This window comes from Leptonychotes weddellii, unplaced genomic scaffold, assembly GCF_054177405.1.
Source record: "Leptonychotes weddellii isolate Sample4059 unplaced genomic scaffold, ASM5417740v2 HiC_scaffold_7293, whole genome shotgun sequence".
NCBI classification, from domain to species: domain Eukaryota; kingdom Metazoa; phylum Chordata; class Mammalia; order Carnivora; family Phocidae; genus Leptonychotes; species Leptonychotes weddellii.
This window is the reverse complement of record NW_028042715.1, coordinates 1-9,539: the sequence shown is the minus strand read 5'-3', so window position 1 is coordinate 9,539 and position 9,539 is coordinate 1. Positions and strand designations below refer to the sequence as shown.

General features: G+C 37.1%; 1 long non-coding RNA gene across 1 annotated transcript; it reads left to right on the top strand.

Annotated features, from left to right (window-relative positions):
• The first annotated feature begins 56 nt into the window (after nucleotides 1-56).
• Nucleotides 57-9,247, top strand: LOC145719806 (uncharacterized). The gene is made up of 2 exons (XR_014142619.1): nucleotides 57-1,915; nucleotides 9,101-9,247. It is a non-coding gene; the product is annotated as an uncharacterized LOC145719806 (long non-coding RNA).
• The last annotated feature ends 292 nt before the right edge of the window (nucleotides 9,248-9,539 follow it).

Genomic DNA, 9,539 nt, shown 5'->3' with positions numbered 1-9,539 from the left:
CATGAGAAGGAGGAAGGTCAGAGGGAGAAGCAGACTCCCCGCTGAGCAGGGAGCCCAATGTGGGACTCGATCCCGGGACTCCAGGATCATGACCTGAGCCGAAGGCAGTCGCTTAACCAACTGAGCCACCCAGGCGCCCCCCAGCTAGTATCTTTATAATCGTCATTCTGAACTCTAGTTCCTACATCTTACTAATGTCCGTATTGATTAGGTCCCTGGCAGTAGGTACTGCCTCTTGTTCTTTTTTTTGAGGTGATTTTTTCCGTCTTGTCATTTTGTCCAGAGGAGAATAGATGAATGAGAGAACAAAATGGTAACAGGGTAACAATGCCCCAGAAAAGTATACACTAAACAAATCAGAAGAAACTGGGGGAAAAGAAAGGGAAAGAAAGAAAAAAGAAAAAAAAAAAGAAGAAAAAGATAAGGAAAAAAAAAGAATATGATCAGATATGATCAGGCTGGTGAATAGATCAATGCCACACACTAGATTTTGAGCGTATTTTGGTCTGTTAGAAGAAACTGCCTCCCAAAATTTTAAAGAAAGAAAAACTTATATATGTACAAAAATAAGGGTAAATATGATGAAGGGATGGAATAGGTATAATAAATGTCCACAGATTGAGTCGTCAGATGCTTATAGTGGCTTCCTATCCTAGCTATCTACCTTATAGAATTGAGTCAAAGTTCTGATCCATGTGTTATGTGTAAGTATGTTGACTTAAAATATTCACTATTAATTGTAATAATTCCACTGAAACCAGATTTTGACATTTGATTAGACTGGTTGGTCCAGATCTTTGATTGGAAGTGTCATTTTTATATTTTGTACTTGATAATTCATTGAGTAAAATAACAAAATATGAGGCAGGTAAATTATTTTTAAATCACTGTTTTTACACAGCTAGAAAGAAATTTGAGTTAATCTTAACCTTGTGACTCTTAAAAATAGTCTTTATCAAGAAGAGCAAAAATAAAGAATCATAGCATCTGCATACTAGAGCAGTGAATAGTATTGGTATGCTAAAGGTCTTATCAACTATGAAATTACAACACCCCAAATCAGAATTGCCATTGTATTTTGTTATTGAAAATAATTTTTTAAAAAGGTTTTTATTTATTGAGAGAGAATGATAGCCTGAGAGGGAGGAGGGTCAGGCAGCCCAATGCGGGACTTGATCCTGGGACTCCAGAATCATGACCTGAGCCGAAGGCAGTCACTTAACCAACAGCCACCCAGGCGCCCATTCAAAATAATTTTTGATGATAGAAGGTAGTTTTAGTGTTTAACTCAAATGGGAGACTGTAAATATGTTGCATACCCTGAAGAATCTACTAGATTTTAGTGTTTCATTTTGTGTCAAAATTTTGTTGGTAATTCTTAAATTATATTAGTAGAGCTTAGTCAAGTGGGCCAATAATAAAATAAGTTAGGATATAATTTAATCCTTTTTGGCTAGAATATGTTCACTGTTTTTATATTGTAATTTTGACTAATTTTGATGGTACTGCTGTAAAGATTGAATAATTTGAATAATTATAAATATTAGCAAAGGAAATTTTTACATTGATATTTCAGAACTTGTCTGAAAAGTTACTGAAGAAAGAACTGGAGTTTACTCAGTTAGAGGAGAAACATAATGAAGAATGTGTGAGTAAAAAGAATATACAAGCAAGCCTTCATCAAAAAGACTTAGATTGTCAACAGCTGCAGTCAAGATTATCTGCATCTGAAAGCTCCCTGCAGAGAATACAGGCAGAACTAGGTGAAAAGGGAGAAGCTACACAAAAGCTCAAAGAAGAATTATCAGAAGTGGAGACCAAGTACCAGCATCTTAAGGCTGAGTTTAAACAGCTGCAACAGCAGAGAGAGGAAAAAGACCAGCACGGGTTACAACTCCAAAGTGAAGTTAATCAAGTAAGAGATGTTACTTTTATTTATTGTTTTCCTTCTATGGTTTCTTAGTGTGCTTGATAGTTATTTGATTATAATATAGTTCATTAAAAAAATATTGTCATTTAAAAAAATTAGCTCTTAATTTTCACAACCAGCAGTTTTGAGTCAGATTTCATTTCCTTTAATTTCATTTCAATTTTCCTTAATGAGAAAGAAATCTTAGCACCCCTCATATAGTATTGTTGTGAAGTGTTTATAAATTAGTACCTGTAAATTGCTTAGGATGGTACCTGGCACATGGTAGGTACTCAGCACATATTAGTTAATTGTAATTAATTCAAATTGTTGATCATTCTTTAATTTAGAAATTCTTATCGTTTTTCTTTTTTTGTTACTAAATTTTCAAAATGGTTAAACCAATAATATAAAAATATCTATATTTTAAAAGAAAAAAATAAATTAGTCCTGGGCGCCTGGGTGGCTCAGTTGGTTAAGCAACTGCCTTCGGCTCAGGTCATGATCCTGGAGTCCCGGGATCGAGTCCCGCATCGGGCTCCCTGCTCAGCGGGGAGACTGCTTCTCCCTCTGACCCTCCCCCCTCTCATGTGCTCTCTGTCTCTCTCATTCTCTCTGTCTCAAATAAATAAATAAAATCTTTAAAAAAAAAAAAATAAATTAGTCCTAACAGCTATTTTTATAATAATATCTAACTTAAATTCAAGTTCTATATTCTTATTATTTCTTATAGGTAACATTAAATATTGGTTGAAAAATGGAAATTTGGGGGACATTAAAGTCCTCACCCACTTTTTTGATAATATTCAACTATTTTCACTTAAATGGTAGTGATACTTGCTTTTTTTTTTTATTATGTTCAGTTAGCCAGCATTTGGTACATCATAAGTTTTTGATGTAGTGTTCAGCAATTCGTTAGTTGCATTTAACAACCAGCGCTCATCACAACATGCGCCCTTCTTAATACCCATCACCCGGTTACTCCATCCCCCCACCCTCTCCCTTCTGTAACCCTCAGTTTGTTTCCTGGAGTCCAGCGTCTCTCATGGTTTGTCTCTCTCTCTGATTTCTTCCCATTCAGTTTTCCTTCCCTTCCCCTGTGGTCCTCTGCTCTATTCCTTATGTTCCATGTCCTTATGTTCCACGTATGAGTGAAACCATACGATGATTGTCTTTCTCTGCTTGATTTATTTCACTTAGCATAATCCCCTCCAGTTCTATCCATGTTAATGCAAATGGGGGTATTCATCCCTTTCTGATGGTTCAGTAATATTCCATTGTATATATGGACCACATCTTCTTTATCCATTCATCTGTTAAAGGGCATCTCAGCTCCTTCCACAGTTCGGCTATTTTAGACATTGCCACTATACTTGCTTTTATGGCATCAGTTCTTCTGTCTTCTTGGCCTGATATATTCTTCCTGTTTCTCTTCTCCCTGATGAACACACTGCTTACCTCACTTGTCACTTTTCTAGTAATCCTTTTCTGAACATTGACATTTCTCCCTCTCTGACCCCCCAAAGGTGGCTTAAGCACGTATATATTTTGATTGTTTTACTTACCACAGTATAGTATATTATCATAACTTACGTGTCTTTCTTCACTAGATTCTGAACTCTTCGGGTGCAAAGACCATGTCTTACTCATTTTTTATTTTCACTACCTGGCACATTGCTTGTTTTTTTGTTTTGTTTTGTTTTTGTTTTTTAAAGATTTATTTATTTATTAGAAAGAGAGAGAGAGAGTTGAGGGAGGGGCAAGGGGAGAAGGAGAGAGAGAAACTCAAGCTGACTGCACTGAATGCAGAACCTGACAAGGGGCTCGATCTCATGACCCTCAGATCATGACCTGAGCTAAAATCAAGAGTTGGACCCATTCAGGCATCCCACATACATTGGTTGTTAATCAGCAAATGTTTTAGTGGATAACTTAGATATTTGATGTTCATTTCAGATAAAATTTGGCACTTATGATTTCTAAAAGACATCATGTTTTATTTGTTGGGAGATACAGAACTGAAAAAGGAAACTGTACTTACTTTAAGTGATTACGTAAATCTCATTGAGGTTAAGGCAAGTGCTATCCTATATCAAAGAATGTGAGGATTATAATAAAATGATCCTGTGTATGATGGGAATTTGGAAGAGTTCCTCTTCCGTTTTCTTCCCCCACAGTACTTCATTTGTGTAATTATTTTATCCAGTTATGTGATCAGGAAAAGCTTTGCGTGAGACAGAGGTGGTGCATAAAATTATGAATATTAGATAGGTATTGACAAATGACAGTGTGGAGGTAGGAGAATCTTCCAGGCAGAAGGTTTAGTGAGAGTAAACTAGTGTTAAGAAAATATTATAAGAACCAGGAAGGGACATCTCTTAAGATAGGGTGTGTGTAATAGAAGTGGACTACTGCGATTGGAAAGAGCATTTGGAATCTTATTATGTAGGGTCTTGAATAGCAGGCCGAGAAATTTGGGCTTTATTGGTTTTCAGTGGGAGGAGGGGCATGAGGAATTTTTGAGAACCTACTCAAACATATTTTTATACAAAGACTCGAACATGTGATTATTTGGTTTAGTCACAATTCTGTAGTAAATAAAGAGATCATACTGAAGACCTTGAAGTTACACCATTTATCTTCTTTTAGCATGCTGTTTGCATTCTACCTTAGTATGTTTCAAATCTGTCCACTTCTCTTCATCTACAGTGCTCCTGCTCTTAATTTAAGCCACTATATTGGCCTTCTTAAAGTTTTCCTTCTAGTGACCTCCTTAATTTGTTTTCCATGCAGAAGCCAGAGACATCTTTCTAAAACATGAAGGATATCACTTTTTTTGTCTGCTTATAGTGGCTTTGCATTACACTTCGAATTGAATCCAGATGTCTTACTTTGGCATGTGAGTTTCTGCAAGTAGCATGGCCCACACTATGCCTTCGAACTCATCTCCTACCACTGTTAAGCTATGTTGATCTCCTTTTAGTCACTCAAACACACCAGTGCTTCAAGTGCTTTCTTGCCTTAGGTCCTTTGCCCATGTTTTTTTCTTAGTATGCCCTTGACTTCAGTTCTTCAAAAGGCTGGCTCAGGTGTCATTTTGTCAGTAAGGACTTCCAGGACTGCTCTCTTTAAATAGCTTGTTTCCCCTTCTTTATTTCGGCAGGCTTTTTTATTCTTCTTTATAACACTTTACAGTGTATAATTAGTTTTTTGTTTACTTGCATATTGTCTACCAATCCCATTGGACTGTGAACTCCTTAATGTGAGAAATTCGTTTTATTTTATACTCTGTCAGCCTCTATGCTTAGGAATTTCAGAAAGCAAATATTTATATTTTTTAAAGATTTTATTTATTTATTTGTCAGAGAGAGAGCACAAGCAGGGGGAGGGGCAGGCAGAGGGAGAGGGAGAAGCAGGCTTCCCACTGAGCAGGGAGCCTGATGCGGGGCTCGATCCCAGGACCCTGGGATCATGACCTGAGCCGAAGGCAGAAGCTTAATTGACTGAGCCACCCAGCCATCCCTTTCAGCAAATATGTATTGGAAGGATGGAAGTGAATCTCACCTTAAACTTTTTAAAATATTTTTTATATCCTTAAAGAGTGTAGGCATGAACTGGTTTCGTTTTGCTCTGTATCCTTAGCACCCGTTTTGGGAGTGACAGAAGTAGATAGTGGCAGCTGTGAACAGAGGACTTGAAGACAAAGCAGCATATAGTCTTCATATTTGTGTTTATGAGCAGTTCTAAAATAGCCACAGATGTGCAGATAATGATATTACATAATTAAAAGATTAGATGTCATCATTTTAATTTTTAAAAATTATCTAACATGCATCTTGAATAGCACAGTGGATTTATTTATTTAAAGATTTTATTTATTTGTGAGGGAGAGAGAGAAAGAGAACATGAGCGGGGGGTGAGGGGTGGTGGGGAGGGGCAGAGGGAGAGGCAGAAGCAGACTCCCTGTTGAGCAAGGAGCCCGACTTAGCACTCGATCCCAGGCTTGATCCCAGGATCCCTGGATCATGACCTGAGCCCAAGGCAGACGCTTAACTGATTGAGCCACCCAGGTCCCCAGCATAGTGGATTTAGAAACCAGCTGCCTGAGTTCCAGTTCTGTGGCTTACCAGCTGTGTGATCTCAAGCACAGTATTTAACTTGGGCCTGTTTGCTCATCTCTAATATGGATAATAATGGAATCTTCTTCATAAGGCTATATATATAAGGATTAAATTAGTTAATATTTGCATTTAGAATAGGGCCTGGCACTTAGTAAATATTGTTAGGAGTGTAATGAGTAAAGAATTATGTCTATAGGTGTACAAACTGAATTTATTATAGCGTATATACATATATATGTATATCTCAAAATGTGATTTTAGGGTAGACCATTCTATTAATAATTCCAGTGTTTACTATTTTTACTCTTGATTTAATCTCTTTTTCTTTAACATGTTTACTCTAAAATGGTATAGATATCCGTTTAAGTAATTTTGGCCTGCTCCTACCCTTGGACAGCTTCTTTTGGGATTCTTTTTTTTTTTTAATTAAAAATCAGGGATTTTTTTAAATTAAAGATCAGGGATTTACCAGGAATTGTACAGTAATGAATGACAAAGTTATTTATAGTACGTATCCCTTTTTCTTATCCTTTTAGTAAATCTACACTTCAGAGTAGTAGTTCTCTTTAATTTGGTTGGTTCTCAGTTCCGTCTACACATCAGAATCACCTGGGGAGATTTAAAAAATTAACAGTGTCAAGGCCTCACCCTTGGTCCAATTAAATCATAATCTCTGGCATAGTCCCGGGCACTGGCATATTCAAATGTTTTCCCTGTAATTGTATTATGCAGTTGAGTTTGAAAACTGCTGCTTTTTAAAGTGTTACTTTTTGGGTGCCTGGGTGGCTCAGATGGTTAAGCGTCTGCCTTCGGCTCAGGTCATGATCCCAGAGTCCTGGGATCGAGTTCCGCATCGGGCTCTCTGCTCCTTGGGAGCCTGCTTCTCCCTCTGCCTCTCTCTCTCTCTGTCTCTCATGAGTAAATAAATAAAATCTTTAAAGTGTTACTTTTTGGCAAGTTTCCTGAAGCTGAACATCATCTGATTCTTGTTATGAAAACATGGATTTCTGGGCTTTAGCTCAAATGTATTAAATCTAAACTTACATGGGAGGAGTCTGATTATTTGTGCATTAATAATGATGTCAGGAGATTCTTTTATTTTTTGGTGTGTGTACAACATGGTAATTTGACAATTCTATACATTACTGAATGCTCATCATGGTGAGTGTGGTTACCGTCTGTCACTCTACCATGTTATTACAGTATTATTGACTGGGTTTGCTATGCTGTACTTTTCATCTCTGTGACTTATTTTATAACTGAAGTTTGTACCTCTTCATCAGCCGGAGATTCTTATCCAGCAAGTTTAAGAACTAGACGTGGATGATGCCTGTTTGTAAGAGATCACACAATTTTTGTGCTTGAAATATGAGTATACCTTGAAGGCCTCCTTTGCTTTTACATATCAGGATTGTGCCTAATTATTGTAGTGAGAAGGAGAAGGTTTGGGACTTATAGAGCGAATCCACTGCATATTAAGAAGAGGAACAAAAAGAAAGATGTCAGAGTGCTGGCTAAGGACAAGGATAAAATAAATGCATTCTCTTTAACTGGTACTGATTCTTGTTTTAGCTAGACGGGAACATGTTTTACTTTAAAAATTAACTTTTGTTTTCTTTATTAAGGATAGAGTGTGTTCTAATAGCCACAGGTTGTTTCACAGCATAAGAAAATAGTGGGTGACCACTTTTCTGATAGAACTTTGTTTTATCCTGGGACGCCTGGGTGGCTCAGTCAGTTAAGCGTCTGCCTTCAGCTCAGGTCATGATCCCAGGGGCCTGGGACAGAGTCCCGTGTTGGGCTCCCTGCTCACTGGGGAGCCTGCTTTTCCCTCTGCCTGCCGCTGCCCCTGCTTGTGCTCTCTCTCTCTCTCTCTCCGACAAATAAATAAATAAAATCTTAAAAAAAAAAAACAACTTTTCTTTATCCTGTCCGACTATGAATTTTTATTGGAGAAAAATGCAAGTGTAGTGCATATAAATATAAATATGACACAGAGGCTATAGATTCTTGATATTTTCACATTTAACATGGAACAGTTTTGATTGAAATCAATTGTGCAGAATGTTATTAATTTTTAATTTTGCTGAGGCACATGCATTTGCATGTGTTATGAGACTGGTGTGTAGGAACATTCTTAGTGTGTAAACCTTGCCAAATGTCTTGCAACTTTTTGAAATATCATACAGCTCATTTTTGTTCTATATTCCCAGCACTCATGCAGTTTTCTTTTGAAATTAATATAAACTTTTTTTCTTTTTTTAATGGAACTTCCCCCTCCCCCAAGAGAAACTGACTACTGTTTCTAGTAGTATTAGAGAAAATAAAGAATTTGAGAAAGTGATAGTTCTAAGTTCCAGAGTAAATCTTTCCTTTAGTTTTAACTGGGTGGCATTTTTAAAGTTAATGAATGAGGGCCACCTAATATTTTTTTAAAAAATATTCTTTCTTCTCTTTTATTTAGAAATTATGTGCCAATTCGAGGACTTGGGAATGCTTTGTGCTCTATTCAATACCCAAATGTAAGAAGTTAATTGTGGTGGTTTGTTATGAAAAAGCAAGATTCACTATGAAATTAAAAAAAAAAACACTGTGGAATAGGTCTGAGTGTGTGCCTTGAGTGTCTTGATTTTTTTTTTTTTTAATTGGACTCATGACCCTGAGATCAAGACCTGCGCTGTGTCGGAAGCTTAACCGACTGAGCCACCCAGGTGCCCTGAGCATCCTGATTTTTAAATTTTATTTTATTATTTTAAGCTCCTCAAGTGATTCTAACACTCAAGTCCAAACAAGAGCCTTTGGTTCGCTGTATTTTTGTTTGTTTAAGAGAACAAAAAGCCCCAAAACTGTGATGTTTAATCACAGTTTTATGTGATCCATCATAATTTATGTGATTAAAATTCAGCTGAATCTTAGGTTCCCCCAAAGTATATGAAAAGATTTATACTTATCTTCGTGAAAAAGAAAACATTGTTTAGAAGGTAGGTAGGTGGTGGTAGTGATGTGGTGATGAGTGTGTGTGTGTTTTTACATATGTACTATACAAACTTTTTCTTTTTCTTTTTTAAAGTTACATAGCAAACTTCTGGAGACAGAGCGCCAACTAGGTGAAGCTCATGGTAGGCTAAAGGAACAGAGACAACTTTCAAGTGAAAAGTTGATGGATAAAGAACAACAAGTGGCTGATCTACAGCTCAAACTTTCTCGTTTAGAAGAACAGGTAAGCTAATTTCAAGTGAGTTTATAGTAGCAAGTTTATTGATAGATAGATTTGGGGCATCTTATGTAGTATTATGGTTCAATTTTTTCATTTTTTTTTTTTTTTAAAGATTTTATTTATTTATTTGACAGAGAGAGACACAGTGAGAGAGGGAACACAAGCAGGGGGAGTGGGAGAGGGAGAAGCAGGCTTCCCGCGGAGCAGGGAGCCCGATGCGGGGCTCGATCCCAGGACCCCGGGATCATGACCTGAGCCGAAGGCAGACGCTTAACGACTGAGCCACCCAGGC